The sequence below is a fragment of the Carya illinoinensis genome, chromosome 3 (assembly GCF_018687715.1).
Source record: "Carya illinoinensis cultivar Pawnee chromosome 3, C.illinoinensisPawnee_v1, whole genome shotgun sequence".
NCBI lineage: Eukaryota > Viridiplantae > Streptophyta > Magnoliopsida > Fagales > Juglandaceae > Carya > Carya illinoinensis.
The window spans coordinates 37,573,335-37,592,474 of NC_056754.1; positions in this window are offsets into that span (position 1 = coordinate 37,573,335).

Genomic DNA, 19,140 nt, shown 5'->3' on the forward strand with positions numbered 1-19,140 from the left:
TTGTAGAGATTGTAGCCAACCTCTAGCCTTGTCCCTCAAAGAGAAGGGAAACAATCTCAGTCTAATGGTGTCTTCAGTAACACCATTAATCTTCACAGTATCACAAATCTCCAAGAACATAGCCAGGTGAATATTGGGATCATCAAGTGGTGATCCACTGAATTGAGCCTGCTGCACCATGCTAATCAAAGCTGGTTTGAGCTCAAAGTTGTTGGCATTGATTGGCTGGCGCATTATGCTCGAGTAATTTCCATTCACAACTGGCCGTACATAGTCCTTCAAGGTGCGTGGTAGTACCTCACGATCTTCTTCAGCCATAGCTAGTATCTTATTTCTTCTTAGTGATCTAAGAGTTCTCTCAATCTCCGGATCAACAGGAATAATGTCACGAGATCTAGTACGGCGCATCCAATGTCAAAAACACACCTGTAGAACAAATTAAAACAAAATTCTAAATTAAAACCAAGATTACTTTGTATCGATATTGACGAAAAGAATAAGAATAAACCAATCCCCGGCAACGGCGCCAAAAACTTGACCGGTGCAAAACTGCAAGTGCACAGTATCGTTGTTTTATAGTAAAGTAATAAGAAGAGTATCGTCCTCAGGGATTGGTACCTTACTCTTGCCAAATACCAAAATTATGCTAATCTCAATTTTATCTAGAGGAATCGCTAAGGTTTTTGTAGTAGCAAATAAAACTAGATCAACTCAAGAGAAATAAGCAAAGAAAGTAAAACTGATGTTTGAAGATCAAATTCAATAGGGAAGAAAACTTCTAGGAAATCGATTTCACCATAATTCTTCACTATGCTTTTCTCATCCAGCTAATTTAACTTAAACCTCTTTTGTCTATTAGCAAATCTCTAATTCATCCAAAAGCCTCTTTCGATAGTCAATTGGAATTGATTCTAGTTTATCAATTCACACAAGAGTATGCAAATTAAATAATCAAGAACGCAATAAGACCAATGATTTAATTACTACACAGGTTCATACAAGTCTTTCGATCTCTATACTTACCTATGCTGAAATATCCAAGATCTACCCTATGATTCCCTCTTTCGATAGCAAATCACAAGATTAATAATCATCTAATCAATGGCCAGTTAATTAGAAGCATTAAACTCAGAATAAATCAGATAAACAAAGAGAGAATTGCATTAAATTAGCATGGACAAACAAGCATAGTTCGAAATTAGGTTACATCGTTTTCCTAGAAAGAAGAAAATTTAGCTCATACTAGAATTGGAATTCAACATAAACGAATTCACCATAATTATTCTGAGAAGATGGGAAGAAGAAAATAAACACTGAAAAATCCTCCTTGCAGCCTCAACTGGTCGTCAAAAGCTCAAGAGAACGATTCAACGCCTTTCTCCCGTCCGTGCTCGTGTAAGAATGCAACGTACGTGCAATAAATTGGAATTCCGTCTCCAAAACAAATGATTTGAATCCCTCTAGCTATGTTTTTCTCTCCCAAAGAGTGTTCTCCAGTCAAAAATCGCGGCTCTAGAGTGAAGAATGGCCTTTTATATGGTCCCACGGCGGAAAACCTAAAATCTGTCAAAATACGATGTTCGCTCGAGCGGGGTGTCGAGCGCGCGTCGAGCGTTCGACTCTGCCTGATTTCGCTCGAGCGTCCTATCGAGCACACATCGAGCGTTCGACTCTGCCTGATTTCGCTCGAGCGGCCAATGTCTCCGCTCGAGCGATCTTCGTTTTTCAGCAACCTGCTCGAGCTCCCTGTCGAGCGGCAGTCGAGCGTTTGAATCTGCCTGAATTCGCTCGAGCGGCCAAAAGCCTCCGCTCGAGCGAACTTGTAAAATCTGCAATATGAAATTTTGCAAGCCATCAGTAGTTACACCATACAATTAAAATATTAGGTAGCGTTTATTCCATTTCTTTTGAAAATGCATACAAGTCTAAAACATTTTCATTAAACATTTCTAAATCAATTTTTACTTTTCATTGACCAGTAAATACTATTACACCCCGCGTTTTAGGGTTAGTGGTGTTTTGAACCCAATTCCACTCATAGCCACATGCTGTGAATCCATCAATTAAGATGGCACCACTAGGTGCACTACTAATAGAACCAATTTGGCATTGCAATTTGCCTATTTCTTTCGTACCATCATCGTTCAGTCATTGGCCATTACGTATTTTCATACATAAAACTTTCACTTCCTTTTCCTTCCGTTTATACTTTCATAACATTTTCATCTTCTTTCATAAAAAGAAAAAAAAAAAGAAAAGTATGCATTTCATGCTATAACCTTTCATTAGGAAAGTCATTAATTTTTAAGAAAACATGTACATGATGAATTGCATGATATCAACCATGAATATGGATGCTTTATATCATATTATACACTCATTTAAAATTAGTAGGATACTCAACATGGACTACTAAGAAAGGCTTATACATTATATACATTTATTATTTTACGACAAAGAACCATTTGTGGAAAAAATGGAGCATTTTTGTAGAAAAATATTGTGTAAGAAGCATGGTCATACCTACTTACGTCCAAGCTTAACTTTTCATTCATCTTGCACTTCAATAAGTCATATTTAATAAAATGGTATGAACATATCATTATCCACATCATATTAAGTTTTCCTAACTATATTTTTAGCTAGTTCTTTACTTTAATCCCAAGAAGAAAGTACAACATTTTCTTAACTTCCTCTTCAAAGTCAAACTAGAAGGAAAACCTTCATCCTTTCAACTTTCTTCCATTCCAAACAAGCCCACCAAGAACTAAGCCAATACAACTTCAACCCATCCTTCTCACAATTTATTTATTTAAGGTATCACAATTTCATTTCACACTTCCATACTTAACACGAAATCAAGCCATTTAAACTCCACGTTTCAAGCATTATAAAGAAATTCATAAACATGTTTAATAACATGCATGTTTGCTGTCCAATAAGGGCCTAATGAGTTTTCTACATGATGGTTCATAACGTGGATTAAAAATGTAGAGATGATAGAAAGTTTCTAGGAATTAAATGGAATAAAGAAAATATCAAATATGAAAATTTCACCAAAATGGATGTTTAACAACTTTTAGTAAACTTGTTGGAACCAAGAAGTCTGAAGATTTAAGGCTCACTTGGTGATTGATTTTGTATTTTATTTTCAATAGTTATAACACAAATAAGTAAACTTAGTTGAGTGGAAGATGAAGTTGAAGGTGGAAATGAAAAAGGACTGATTTAAACTAAAATAGGTTGTATAATAGAATATTTCTAGACTAACTTGTACAACTAGCAATTTAGTTATATTCTTGTTTTAAAACTTCTCTCCTTTAACCATAATCCCAACTACATCAGCAAAGGATAGTAGTGTTGAAAAAAATTGAAAAATGCATCATTTAAGTATAGGTATAGAATAAAAACAACAAAAAGTTCATTGATGTAGCTTTTGTAAACCAGAAAATTTAAAGACAAAGGAGAGGAGAAAGGTTCTTACAAGGTTGAGCTATGTTTGATGTGTTCTAGATCAATGTAGCTCAATAGTTGTAAGTAGCTTGAGCCGAGAAAATAGAGTGAAAGATAGAAAGGTGGCTAATTTGCAAAAATAATCAAATCAGAAATTTGTTAGAATTTCTGACAGCTTTTTCACTTTTAACCTAAGGCTCTCATATCCTTTTCACTTGTTTCTAGCTCGTCCTTATCATCTAATCATTCAACTACATTTTAAGTGGAACAAAACATGAAAGAGAAGATGATGAATAACTAAACAGAATCGGTAGAAATATAAAATTTAAGAGGAGAGCATTTTCTTATGCACTTTAAGTTTGGACAAAGACTTGAGTGTAGGAGTAAAAGAAAATAATTACCAACTGAGATGGTGACTAAACAGCCTTCCAAGATAGCTTAAAAGTCAAAATGCGTTGGTTGTAAAGGTTGGAGGTGAAGAAAGGAGAAGAAAAGAGTTGTTGTCACTCGACTAATGAACAATTGATGTTTCTATTGTGTAACTTTAGGTGAAAATATTTTCAGTTGAAAGATAAATGGTCTAAAGATGACTAAAAGACTTCACTTAAGGAGCTTTCTCAAGTAGAAATTTTGAGTTTATCCTTGTAGTACTTGTAAAGGGGCTGATTTGAATTTCACTTGGATTGATACTTCAAATACAGTAGCACACATCTTCTATGGGAATTTTTAGATTGAGGACTATCAATTTGTCAATGACACAATAAAACATTCTGGACTGCTAGGTTTTTTATACTCATTGTAATTATCATAAATTCTCTCCCACATTTGTGTGGATTTTTGGCCAGTCACCCGAATAGCATCCATGCAAATGTTAGGCCATGCTGATATAAGGAGATGGCCCTCCTCTATGGTGAAAGACACCTCATTGAGATTTCTTAACAAGTGACATTTTTCCACCTTCAAGTTGTGTTGCTTGGAGTACAACATTATCATATATGCTAGCTACTGGGGTGCTGTTAACACCTTGTTCACCACTTTATAAGAGAGTGGTGAACAAGAAATCTTCATCAAATGGTATGTCCATTATGAGGACCTCACCAAAGCAAGAGAAGAGATTCCCTCCCGAGTACAAAGGGTGGGCAATAAGGAGGCAGCTGAGCTAGCAAAGTGTAGCTAGTCCAGGAGTAAGGCGAGCAGCACTCTATAGAAAGCCTAGCTTACATGTTCAGTATCGGATAATGGAGGATTGTTCACCTCACACTAGACAAGTAAATGATGTACTGAATGTACTAGGGCAAGCAACGAGTAAGGACAAACTTGATGCAGATGTGGGAGCTATCCGAAATAAGACAGAGGTGCTCAAAGGGTATTACGTGACGTATATAGAGGCCCATAATCTATAAGAGATGTCACATATGGAGTGAGCATGCGAAAAAAAAACTTACAAACCTGTAAGCCATATTGTTTGATCTCAAATGTATGGTCCAATGCAACATGGGAGACCTTTATTAGGATAAGAATTGCGGGATTGGACCCAAGGCAAGTTGCAGTGACGTGCACTCCTTGTCTCCATTAGCCTCTACCATTCTTCAAGGGTAGATGGCAAATGGACAACTGAGATTGAATGTCTCTCATTGAAGCATATCTAGAGTCGAACGGATGTCAGAACTATGACTGACAATCCCATAGTATAAAGGCATAGATCGACACTGACGCTACTATTTGAAGTACGATTCAAAGAGGTTAACTCCTATAACCATCCTAAGAATGTGGGGTAAATGTTTGGGAGAAGGTTTTGTAAGTTCAGGGTTTGTATATTATGTAACTCACCTCCTTACATGAAAGTTCATTCTTCTTCATTATGTTTATTGGTTACCTTTATGCTGTGATTTTTATATGATGAGTTTGAATTATGTGACTTGATGATTATGTAATTTTCAAGTATTAAGTCTTTATAATCATGGATGGATTGAGGAGTCTTTATGTCATTCCTATAATATGTTACCACGAGTTGCATACGAGTAGAGTAATTCTCTAGGTTGATCATGTGTGGCGTCCTTTTGTATGTCATATGGATTGGATTTGGTGAATGAGCTCACCCATTGGCTAAGTAGAGTGATTCTCCGTGTGGAACAGGTGGTGCCCTTGGCACAACAAATCTTCACCATGCTCTTTATCAAGGAACAAGGAGGCCGCATTCATTTTTTATTAGAGTATAATTTTACAAAATCAAATAACAAAACATATAATTAAATGTATACAATTAACAAAGCATTTCTAGAAAAGTGCTTTTAATGTTAGTATTACAATAAGAAACTATAAACAAAGCTACTAAAGTCCCAGCAGCAATTTCATAAAGTCTACTTCTTTGTAAATACATATTTTTGATACTTTAAAGTATACATTCTTGCTAGCACTCTTTAAAGTTTGCATTCATGCTAGAACATGTCTATAGTACTAGTTTTATATACAACATAGAAATAAAAACATAAAAAGTGATTGAAAAATAAATAATAATATAGTTAAAGTTGTGTTAAAGCAGCTTCATAAAGGACCAAAGACTTTGAAAGGCTCCTACGCATTGCTGGAACTAGAACTCAATACTAATTTCTTAGTTTGGACAACACAAAGCTAATATCTTGGATAGCAGAACAATTGTACATTATTTTCAACAGCTTTTAGTGCATTACTTGACAACCATATTTATCATGACATTATAATTTTCAATTTTTGGTTTTAGATGAAAGATGAAAATTATATAAAATATTATTTTTTAATATTATTATTATTTTGAAATTTGAAAAAGTTAAGTTGGGATTTGAAAATTTTGAATTGTTTATTATATTTTATATGAAAATTTGAAAAAATTGTAATGATGAGATAAGATGAGATTAAACCGATGAGATTAAACCGAATCCAAATGAGACCTTAATCACATGTTTTAACAGATTGAAACCAATGTATATAGCATAAGCTCTTTTAAAATTGAAAAAGATAATTTTGGATACGAGAGAGGTTGATGTGGCAAGGAGAATTTTGCTCTACTAGGGTTTCTTGCAGTTCCTACACGTATGGCTGTCGTTGGGGTTCAACAGGGCCCTTTGACTTCGACGAGGGGTTCTTGAACGTTTGTAGATTTGGTTTCACAATCCCCTCAGGCCATCCCTAAGGTTATTGTTCCATTTCGGTAGCTAAAATTTGTAGGAGAAGTTTATGTTCAATTCTTTAAAGAGGAATTGGAGAAATGACTGGAACTTTTAAGTTCACTATTGTTTTTTTTTTTTTATGACAATGACCCTCGTTAGACAGGATTCATGGTTTCATTCATGGGCATTGGGGTTTGTCGCACCAACCAATGGTGTCTGCTATGCGGAAACCTCAGAACGTCTTTGTTAGATTTTTGAATGAGGAGATTTCCTCAAAGCATTGTCCAAGGAAAGCTATGATGTAGACGGTATTGATTATCGGCTATTTCAGTGGACGACGAACCTTAACAAGGATTCAGAACCAGCTTTGGTCCTTGTCTAGATTACGCTTATTGGTTTGCTGCCGAATTTTTATCATGAAGCATTTCTAAAAAATATTCTGATGTCGATTGGTATGTATCTGAGCAATGATAACGCAACATGTTGTGCTACAAGGACTGATGGTGCTAGGGTTTTTGTTATGATGAATATTTCTCAAGAACTGATTTAGTCTTTTAGGATTGGCACACCAAAGAATCCAAAAGTTTTTTTACGAGAGGTTATCTATGAGACTTTGCTGGCTTTTTGTTCACACTCTAAGGTGCAAGGGCACAATTTCTCAACATGTAAAGCGTCCCAGAATGTGGTGTAAGATGAGAAGAAAAAGGTTGTGTCTAAGTTGTCTCGTGCTTGGGTATCAAAAAATATTAATATTCTAGGCAATACTGAGGCTGGCCGAGAAGAAGGTGTTTCTGAGGAATCAGCACTTGCGCTGGTTTCATCTGGTGGAATAAAAGATTTGACTCAATCTTATGCCGAGGGAGTGATGGTATGGGCTTTTGATTCTAATAAGGAGACTATCGACGTGCATGATGTGCATGGCGAGAAAAATTTGTTGGTTTTAGGTACGTTGACTGAGGATGGATGTTTGTTGCCCGGGAAATCTAGCAGGACCAAGATAAAGTTGATACCATTTGTTTAGCATCAGATTCTGGCAGTGCAAGTGTGGAGTTTGTCTTAGGTAATAAAGTGTAGGGTTTGTTGGGGTCGTCTTGTTCTGTGCCACTATTTTCTGAAGAGGGCAAATTGGTAGTGGAGAGTTTACAGGTGGTTATCTTTGTTGAAGGCATGGACCTAGTGGCTTCAATGTCTGATCGTGAAGGGGGGCTTCCCCATTTAGGGAAGGAGCAAGATGGTTCTTCAAATTCAGAATTTGTGGCAAAGGGTGTGACTAGTGGAAGAATTTTGTGTAGTTCATCCAAGGCTCCTAGCAGCCCTCACGACGGAACTTATGATTATTAGTTCAATCATGTTTTGGAATGTTTGAGGGCTTGGCACCTTGAAAAAACAACTTTAATCATTGTTGAAGTTTTATCAACCAAAGATCCTAGTTGTGGCGAAACCTTTTCATGCATATTGTCACTTGGTACGTAGGAAACAATTTTTTCATTTTGATGAATGCTTTTCGAATGCTGATCAGTCAGGCAAGTTATGGGTCTTCTGGGATGCAGAGTTTCATGTTACTATACTGGGGCCTCCAATCAGCAAATTACCTTGTTAATCAATTCCCCATTGGTGGTGACGATGGTTTATGCGAAATGCTTGTACTTGGATTGCCAAAATCTTTTGTTTGAGCTTCTTGCGTTCAATTCTTTACATTATCTATGTGTTGTAATTTAAGATTTTAGTGTTATTCGAAACGATGGTGAGAGATGGGGAGGCCATCCGAGGTTGCCTTGTTCAATGGAGGATTTTTGCACTTTCATTGATGATGGGGGATTGGTTGAGGTCCCATTTAGTGGGAATAAATTTTCTTGGTGTAATGGTTAGGGTGGAATGGGGCGAAGTTGGGCTAGGCTTGATTGAACCTTATGTAATATGCATTGCTTGGACTTATTTCCCTTTGTATTGTTGAAATATTTGCCTCGTCATTCTTCGGATCAAGCTCCAATGCTTCAAGGATTGACAGATTCGTTCTTAACGTATGGCCCGAATTCCTTTAAGTTCTAACAAATGTGGACCTTGCATGAGGATTTTTGGCGATGTGTTTCAAGTTCTTGGCAGGAGAGTATAAGAGGCTCAAGTTTATGGTAGCTTGCTTATAAATTAAAAAGACTCAAAGTGGTGCTTCGTAGTTGGAATAAGGAGGATTTTGGGCGGATAGGGGAGCATATTAAAAAGCTGGAGGCACGGATGGGGTAGGGTGTAACGTCCATCCTTTTGGTAGGTCCTTTAGAAAATAATTTTAAGAAAATAGACGGGAATTACGGTTCATTTTCAAATTTCTTTTCCATCCATGCTAGGATACAAAAGATTCTATATTTATAAATGTTGCCCAGATGACTAACACAAGGCGGGTGAATTGGATTGTATTTAAAAATTAACAATTATAAATCAAATATATAATATAAAATATAAATAAAATAAGAAGCAACAATAAATATACAGAGTAAGGGTAAGAGAGAGGCAAACTCAGTATGTTAATGAGATTCAGCCCCACTGCCTACATTCTCACCTCAAGTTACCCCTTGAGGATCCCCAAATTCACTATTCAACCTCTTTTAGGTAGAGATAGAAACCTATTACACATTTGAACAACACCGCTACAAAAGATCTATGTAGAACACCCTCTACACTTGCAATCACCTTACACGTGGTGATTCAACTATTTCCTGTGTAAAACACTGTCTACATGCACAAGGGTTGTACACATCCTTTTACTAATATAAGAGTTGATAGTGGGTAGGTTATCAGAGAACACTCATCAATGAGTGAAATAAGAACAATACAGTGCAAATTATATCTCTTTCAAAATGAATAAGAGTTAAGGCTCAATACTTAGAGATAAGAGATTGAAAGTTTTGAATAAATGTTGCAAAACTTACAATGATATGCGTATGCTCTTGGTGTTATATATTTGAAGCTCTTAAATGATCTATTTATAGGCATATGAAATTTCATATTTAAATTTAAAAAGATTCATATGTCAAAGACAACATCATTCATTTTTTCAAAAAATTCAAATAAAAGTTTCTTCTTTTTCACTTGGCAAAAACAATATCATTCACTTTTCAAAAAATTCAAATAAAAGTTTCTTCTTTTTCAATTCTCAAAGACAATATCATTCACTTTTCAAAAATTTCAAACCTAATTTTTTTACTTTTCACATATGACAAAATGAGTATTATTTACTTTTCAAATTTTTCAAACAAAATCATCTACCTTTTGCATAAGTCAAAAAGAGTATCAATCACTTTTGAAAATATTCAAATAAAGTATGCACATGTGAAGAATGGCAATCAATCATCTTTAATATTTTCAAAATTCAAACTTTTAATCATGTCATGCATATGTGAAAGATGACAATCAATCATCTTTCAAAAATTTCAAAATATTCATGTACATGTAGAAAATGTATTTAATGCTTTATGATAAAATATTAATTTTGAGCCTTAATCATAATTTTAAATTTTTTTAAGAGATTTACAATATTACTCTATGAGTTTTAATGTGAATTTGTTCCCTTCTTGTTCATGCTTGGTTCCTTGATGTGCTTAACTCCATTGTGTAGACAACTTGAACTTAAGATTTCTTTATTCTTTGAATTCGTTTGTTATCACCAAAATCCATATGTAGATATATAATTACACGAAACATGAAACATCAATTTCAACAATAAATAAAATGTATTTCTTAATTTAAAAGGTTACATCGGAAAGCATTAAATGTTATAAATTAAAGTCTTTCGTACAAAACGTTATGCTTAGACTTTCATACTCTTCCCCTTGGGCAGTGTCCATCCTAATGCATTATACTCATCTTGTCCCTGGGAAAGCACACATAAAAACTAAAATGAGTCGATGACTCGTAAACATTATTTTATATAGTTAAAATATAATAACATAGTTTTTCAGTTATGCATTCATCACTCCATAAATATCATACATAGACATTCATTTTATTTTAAAACTGGTAGGGTTTTTCTTTAAAATGGGTTTGCTTCTCATAAACAGTTTTCACGCCTTGTTGCCTTCATTTTTTAAAGAGTCTTATCATGCATACATCTTTTCTTAACATGCATACATTCTTTCTTATCACTTTTATTGGCCGTTACAAACTGTTACGCCCCGTGTGTGAGGGTTAGCGGTTTTTTGGACATGGTTCCGCCCGTGGCCACAGGTTAGGAATCCATTCCTTTAGGATGCAGCACTGAGTGCACTACCAGTACTGCTTACTCGGCATTGCAATCTGCACAGTCCAATCCTTCGGTACCCTTATCCATTCATTCACATGGTCGTTACGTATTTTCATACATTAAAGCATTTAGTCCTTTCATTCATTTCAGTCATTTCAGTTCTTTTTAGTTCTTTTAGTCCTTCAGTCATTTCATTTATAAAAGTCATTTAAAAGCATGGGCTTAAACATCATCTTTCATGTCATCATTTAAAACATCAGTTCATGACATTCTTTAAAGCATCAGTTCATATAGGTATTTTAAAACACTTTCTTCACGTTGTTTAAAGCATAAGATATAAACATTGATATATCTTTTTTATTTCTTTTCATGAAAATACATCCAGTACTTACTATGTATAGCATCCATTCATATGCATACACTTACATACTTGGGGTGCGTAAAAAAGAGGCTGCCAAGAAGGGCCATTACATACTTATATTTGAAAATTTATACTTAGCGTTCTTTCGTAAAACCTGTTTCGTGTCGTTTCGTAAAGCATCGTAAGGGAAAAGCGTTTCATTTTCATTTTCATTACTTTAGAAAACTTTAAAAGAGTATGAACATAATACTTACATGGACTCTATGCTATACTCATTCCATGCACTCCATTTATGTGCCTGTCAGATGGCAACCTACATGCATACACATAACCTCACGTCATTCTGTATCAATGTACAAGCAACTATACTAGAAATAGAACTACACTTTCACTTGGAACACTCTCCATCCATCTCTGGGTTCTCACATACTATTTACTATGTTAAAACCTTTGGAGTCCAGTTAACGTCACTACCTCCGTGTTTCACCTTAGGGTAAAAACACTAAGATTTTCGTTTTACTCTTCTATCAACCACATTCCGATGCATAACTCAGACCAATAAAGTTACGCATCTCGATCCTAGACAACTTACCCATTACTACTTTCATGTATCCTAGCCCATATTCAATCATCATTCTCAACCATACATGCCACATGACTTTAAGCCAACTATGAGGTTTAAACATCATGCAATCATGCTTAGGACTAATTACCTATTATATATGGTAAATCTGTCTGGTACACGTGTCTCACCAGATGCACATGCATCTTATCCTTTATCACCTAAAATCAACTTATAGTCCAATGAACGCCCGCTTGTACAAACAAGCTCCATACTCCGATACCAATTTCTATTCAAATCCGGTCAGTAGGACCTTCCTACTTCCTGGCTCCTTTACAAGTTCATCCCAACACTTAACATGACCGGGCTCCATTTGCCACTACATCGCCATCATGTCACGTAACTCGAGATAAATTTCAAGTTACATCACAACACCTGTCACATTTTCGTTGTGCTACTCTTACACTATCCCATCACTTCACACATATTCTAAACCATAAGTCAACTACAAGGCGACACCTATCACCTCGGACTACAGGTCACATCACAGCTATTTAGGATACCGTTACACAGTTCCTGATGCAACTCAACATGCTATATGCTCATCTACTACACAACCATCATTTTGTTCAGACATGAAATACGGTGCATCGCTACACAACAAGGAATACGCACCAGGTGTACTCCCTTCACTACATCACGTATTACCATGACGCACACTATACGGTGCATCGTTACATGATATGGAGCACACACCACATGTACTCCCTTCACACTATGCCACACCACAACTATGGCACATACCTCACACCCATATTTCACAACATAGTCCACAACATTACACAATTACACCCAACACTTCATAGCGAACTCACAATACTAACATCACAGTCCACAACCTATCAACTTTAATGTAAATTACGAGGGATACAGAGTTATACTATCGACAGGATAACCTGTGCATCGCTCGCTGCTCGTCACGGTCAAAGGCATCAAAAGAGTTGTACGTGGCGATTAAAATGCGTACAGTGGCTATTTGGGCTATTGAAGGTGGCTACAGGTGTGAATTTGAGCATAGTAGGATTTAGTTGTGGACTTATGGTGGTGCCAAGGTGGTACATGGTGGTTTGTGGAGGTGGTTTGGGCCATGGGTCTCAACCAAGGGAAATGGAGATTGAGGCTTGGGTGGTTGATGGCTGGCCGAGGAAGGCTTAAGGGAGGTGTGGTGGAGCTATGATGACGAGGTGGTGGCTGTACGGTGGTCCACGGCAATAGATTTGGTTGTGAGGTAGAGAAACACCTGTGAGAGAGTGGAGGAGAGTGAGAGAGGTGGGGACTTTGGCTGGGCATGAGAATGGCTAAGGAAGGTCATGGGTGGCTGAGGATCACGGTAGTGGTGGTGTGGGTAGCCGTGTACTGTGGCGCACAGTGGAGACCCGTGCAAGTCATGTGTGTGCGTGTTCTGACGAAGAGAGAGAGAGAGAGTTACTGGGAGTGGAGCTGGTGAAGCTGTTGGTGGTGGTCAGAGGTCATGGTGGTAGCGTACGGCAGAGTAAAGAGGAGAAATGTTTTATTTGAGTTGCTGTGGGAGGAGAAGGAGAGCTGCGTGGAGATCACTGGTGGGAAGAGGGACATGCCGACGGGGAAGGGAGCTACTGGTGGTGGAGGTGAGGCTGGGTGGTTGGCGATGGCTGGGCTGGAGGAGAAGCACGGTGGAGAGAAAAAGATAGCTTTCCGTTGGGTTGGAGAGAGAGAGAGAGAGAGAGAGAGAGAGAGAGAGAGAGAGAGAGAGAGAGAGAGAGAGAGAGAGACTTGGGTATTTAATCTAGGTCTTTCGTCTTGAGATCTTCAAAATGATCTAACGGTGAGTTTAAATACTGATTTGAAAATGCGTAAGAATTTATTTAATTTAAAATACTGAGAGGAATTAAAACAGAACATTATTTTATAAACTAAAGTTTATAAAATAATATTCATTTATCATTAATTGAAGTCTTGTTAATTACTAGAAAAGAATAAAATCATTTAAATTAATTTAGAGTTTTTAATATATTTTTAATCTCGTAATATTTTTAAATGATTAAAATCATTTAATTTAAATAATTTTCCACAATCATATTATTTTTGGAGCACTTCAAAAATATTATAACTGTGTTATTTAAAAAAATCAAGTTTAGTCTGATAATACTAGAAATATCACATATAAATATTTTTAAAAAATTTAAAATATTTGTAAACTTTAAAATATTAGACTTGCTTTAAAATCTACTTGATATCTATAAAAACATGTCATCGAAGTTCAGCACATAGAACGAGATTCATAATTATAAAAGAAAGAATGAGCGGGTTGTTACACAAGGAAGCTTGACTTCAGGATGGTTTTTCTGAAGATGTTGAAATTGATGTCTTGGCTTTTAGAATTGAGCTCTCTTCTTGGTTAGAAAAGGACGAATCTCCTCTCGCTCAGCTAGTCAAGAATACTTGGGTTGCTCACTGTGAGATTAATTCTTCATTCTTCAAAGCTCTGCAGGTTCGGAAATCTAATGTGGTCCAGAAGCTATACATGATGTTGCAGTTATGTATTTTGAAGATTTTCTTCAAGAGCACCCTGGTAGTCCACTTCCAAATTTATCAGGTTTAATCCAAGTTAAGGTGGTAGAGGAGGAAAATCAAGCCATTTTTGGTGGATAGTAGTCCTGTTCCCGATGGGTTTAGATCTGGTTTTTATCAATGTTGCTGGTAATTGGTGAAATCTATTTTGAGGGAGGCGGTATGTGATTTCTTTAGTGACTTTGCTTTTTCTAGGTTTTATACTTCCTCCTTTATTGTCTTAGTTCCAAAAGTTTTAAACCCGTTTGGAAGATTTCGGCCTATAAGCCTTTGTTCTGTGGTGTATAAAATCTGTTCTAAAATCTTAGTGGCTCGATTGACTTCAATCTTAAGTCGTCTTTTTTTTTTGAAGCAACGTGCTTTCCTCCCTAGGTGAAGTATTTTGATAACATAAGTCTAACTCAAGAGTTAGTCCATGATTTAAATAAGCAAGTTCGAGGGGCAATATTATGATGAAAATTGACATTGCCAAGGCATATGACACTATTGATTGGAATTTTTTATTTCATGTGTTGAGAGCTTTTGGTTTTTCAGTAGAAGTTTGTCAGCTGCTATCACAATGTATTACTATGCCATGATACTCGGGTGTTATGAATGGGACGGCTAAAGGTTTCTTCAAGGGTGGTAGGGGACTTCGCCAAGGGGATCCTCTTTCTCCTTATTTGTTCATCCTTGTGGAGGAGGTTTTTTCTTGTCTCTTAAAACAAAGGTTTGAGGCAGGAAAAATTGGTTGTTTAACTCATCCGAGAAGTGGTTCCTTCATTTCTCATTTACTCTATGTAGACAATATGGTGATCTTTGCAAATGGTGGTAAACAGTTGGTTAAGGATATTAAAGATACACTTGGCTTATATGCATTGTGGTCGGGTCAGTAGGTGAATGAGACTAATTCTTCAATTTTTTTTCTCTCAGAAAATATATGTTCATCAGCGTCGTGAGCTTTTATATATATATATATATATATATATATATCACTAGTTTCTCTAAAGGCAAATTTCCAGTTAAATACTTAGGGGTGCCTATTATTTCTGGAAGGATGAAGGGGATTTGCTTTGAGGAATTGGTTCAACGTATTCATCAAAAGATCAAAGGCTGGAAAGTTAGATTTCTATCTTCGGGTGCTCAACTTATTTTATTGAAACATGTTCTCTCTAGTATGCCGGTGCATTTGTTGGCTATTCTTCAGGTCCTAAAGTCAGTTATTGAAACTCTGTACATGTTGTTAAGTTCCTTCTTATGGGGCTCAATCAATGGCAAATCTAAAAGAAAATGGGTAAATTGGGACAAGCATTGCAAACCAATTGATGAGGGGGGCGTTGGTTTGAGAAATTTTTATGATGTTCAAAAATCTTTGCATCTCAAGTTTGCATTGAAACTATTTTCTACTTATTCTTTGTGGACGAGATTTTTTCAGTCCAAGTATATTAAAGACCAACATATTTCGGTAGTTCCTCATACTAGAGGAACTTGTTTTTGGAAAATGGTTGTTCATGCAGTTCCTATTGTGATGAAGCATTCTAAATGGCTGGTTAGAGAAGGGAATGTATCCTTTTGGTGGGACAAATGGTTGAATTCAGGTCCTTTATGTGAGCAACAACATATTGTTAATAGTCTGAGCTTAGCTATTAAACAATGCATGGTGGACAACAGCTGTGATGTGGATTTTTTAGTGCAACTCGTGGGGCAAGAGCAAACAGATTCAATTGTATCTAAAATTGGTGGTACAAGAGCAGGTTTGGATCATCTGGTTTGGTTGGGCACTTCAGATGGTTTCTTTATGTCCAAAAGTGCGGGGAACTTTGTTCATGTCGTAGCTCCAAAAATACGGTGGTTGGAGTGGATATGGCATGCTGCTTTGCCAAAGAAATTCTTGGTTTTAATGTGGAAAGCCTTCTCACAAAGCCTCAATGTTTATGAACATATTCGGCGAATTGGAATTCCTCTGGTCTCTAAGTGTGAGTGCTGTCAGGAGAGTGCTTTGAAGAGTTAAACCATGAACTTTATGGGGGAAACATAGTTTTGGCTATTTGGGAATTTTGCTCGAATACTCTGGGAGTTCAATATGTGGCTAATTGATCATGGAGAGAAATAGTTAAGGCTTGGTTTTGACGCACAGCAAGGTCATCGCAGGTTGGTATTTTAATTGGTCTAATTCCAATTATCATCACTTGAAATTTGTGATGTTGGAGATGTTCGGCTAGAATGGAAGGAAAAAAGGACTCCATTGCTTCTTTGTGGTGTTCTGTCAAATATTGGATTAATTGGGTTGGTATTAAACGTTGGCTAGGATACAAGGACATAAATGTGTTAAATATGTTGCAGCTGCCGATAAATACTAGTAAAAAGGAAAAACTCATTGAAGTATCTTGGCAAAAAACGTGTATTGGGTGGTTTAAGCTAAATGTTGATGGAAGTAGCTTCCATAACCCAAGTGAGTTGGATGCAGGTGGGGTCTTGCGTGATGAAAATGGAAACTTGCAATTTGCATATACTGCTAGCACAGGCAGGGGTACTAATAACCAAGCAAAAGTGATGGTCCTTTTGATGGGAATTCAGAAATGCAATAACTTGGGTTTTAATAATAATATCAAGGATGAATTTTTGGATTCATCATATCTTTAGGAAAGGAAATATGGTAGCAGATTTCCTTGCTAGGATGGGCAGTACGTAGCAGCTGCATTGAAGACTAGTTTGCACAAGATGACATTCCTTTTTGGCTTAAGGGTATTTTTCGTAGTGATCACAATGGTTTACCTTATTGATGAAAGATCCATAGATGAATTTTATTTAGCTGTTGGGGAGTTTTGGTCACGCCTACTAGGGGGTGATTGTTTTACATGGGTTTAAGCAAATTTTTGTCTTACGCTGCATTGTTTAATTGTTTGTAATTAGTAGTTTGCAGCTTAGGTCCTTGTATAAGGTTTTTCTTCCGCCAAATGTGAGGATGCATAAATAATACCTTCTCTTAAAAAAAAAAAAGATAACTAGATGATTTTCAAAATATATTCAAGACTCAATGTTACAAACAAGAAAAAAGATAATCAAGAAAAAGTTACAACATTATTGTCAATAAACACCATCTTGAGGTCTAAAAGTAAATCCAACCTCCCTGATGAGTGTAGATTTCTTTAACATAGAACCTCATCAAGATAGGGCTATTTGAATCAATTCTTGGAGAGAAAAACCAAGACTCACGACCCTCTCAACCAAAACCATGTATAAGGTAATCTAAGGAAATTCTTAACATGGAATCATATACAAAATGTTTGAGTCTACAACTGATTCTAAGCTATCATTGACCACTAGATTTGAAATTTTTTTGCTATAGTTCATTGTTAAATTGTATAAATGAATGAACTCAACCTTAAAGATAAATCGAAGGTTACTGCCTTTCCTTTCTCATTAACTTCAGAAATCAAACGTATCATTATAGTAGTCAAGATTTTCTAGGACACCTAATAAAGTTGGAGAAATTCTAATCTTCAGAAACTAAAAAAATATATTGGAGAAACTCTCAAACTTCCATGTTCTTCCCACATTTTCTCATGAACCAAACATGGGCAAGAGACCATATACAACAAGTCTATATAATGGAAACGGCTTGGGAAATTGGGTACCGTAGTTAACTTTTTCAAGTTTACTTCACTATCAAACAGAAGTTAACAATGATTCATTCTAATTTCAACAAGAAATAACTAATTTTTTCGTATGTTTATTACTCAACTTTTGAGAGTCAACAAGTCATGTAGGAGGGAATAAGATATCAAATAAATCCAAAAACATTCACGCAACAACCAAACAGAACAGAGGTTGATTAATTCTTTCGTAGTTGAGAAAAGAAATCCTCAAATTTTTAGTCCAAATTTATCTTCATACTAGAAATCACAAAATAATCAACCAAAAAAACATCTAAAGCTATGTTTGGGTACTGAGATAGATGAGAAATACTCAAAACTTCTTTCTCATACATTATTTAAACATAAAATACTTTTCAATTTCAGATTTTCATGTAATTATTACCTAATAAAATAACTAAATTTATATGATTTTGCATAAGGATGGTGCTATGGCCACTTGATGGAGATGCAAGACGAGCCATTCGTAATGCCACTAGGAGGGCTAGGCGTGCCGAGACTAGGAGAGTTGCATGCATGGCTTGTGTGGTGAGGCGATGAGCATTCAAGACAAGTGCAAATAGAGGAGTTTCATGACAAGATGACAAGTTCTTAAAAAATAGGGGTGGAGGCGCCATTCATGGTGGTGGCTGGCTATGATCCTTTTATTTAGAAATTGATTTATTTTTAATATGTTTATGTTATTTTCTAGTTTAGTTCATAGTTAATTTCTTTTATTTTATGCATTTGATGTTGTTTCTTTAAAGTTAGGATTCCTAAAACTAAGGAGTAGATCAAGAGTGAGATCTAGGGAAGAGATGAGAAAGCATGTGGCGCCAACCCTAGGGGAAATTCCTATTTATAGTTTGCTTGCATGTTTATTCATGAATTATGTTGTATTATTCAATGAATGAGATTTATTTTTTTTTTTCCATTCTTTTGAGAGTTAAGTGCTAGTTCGAGCTAGTCTTGATTTTCGTCAATAAACCAACTTGGATCTTTGTATTGCCTTGAGATAATTTGAGATCTAGCCAACCAATAAGCAACAAATCTTAGATCTAATCACCCAATATGCCAATTACAAGTAAGTGAGAGTGAGGCTTCCATCACCACTACAAAGTCTATACACATAACATTAAAAGTTTTTTTTTTTATTAAAG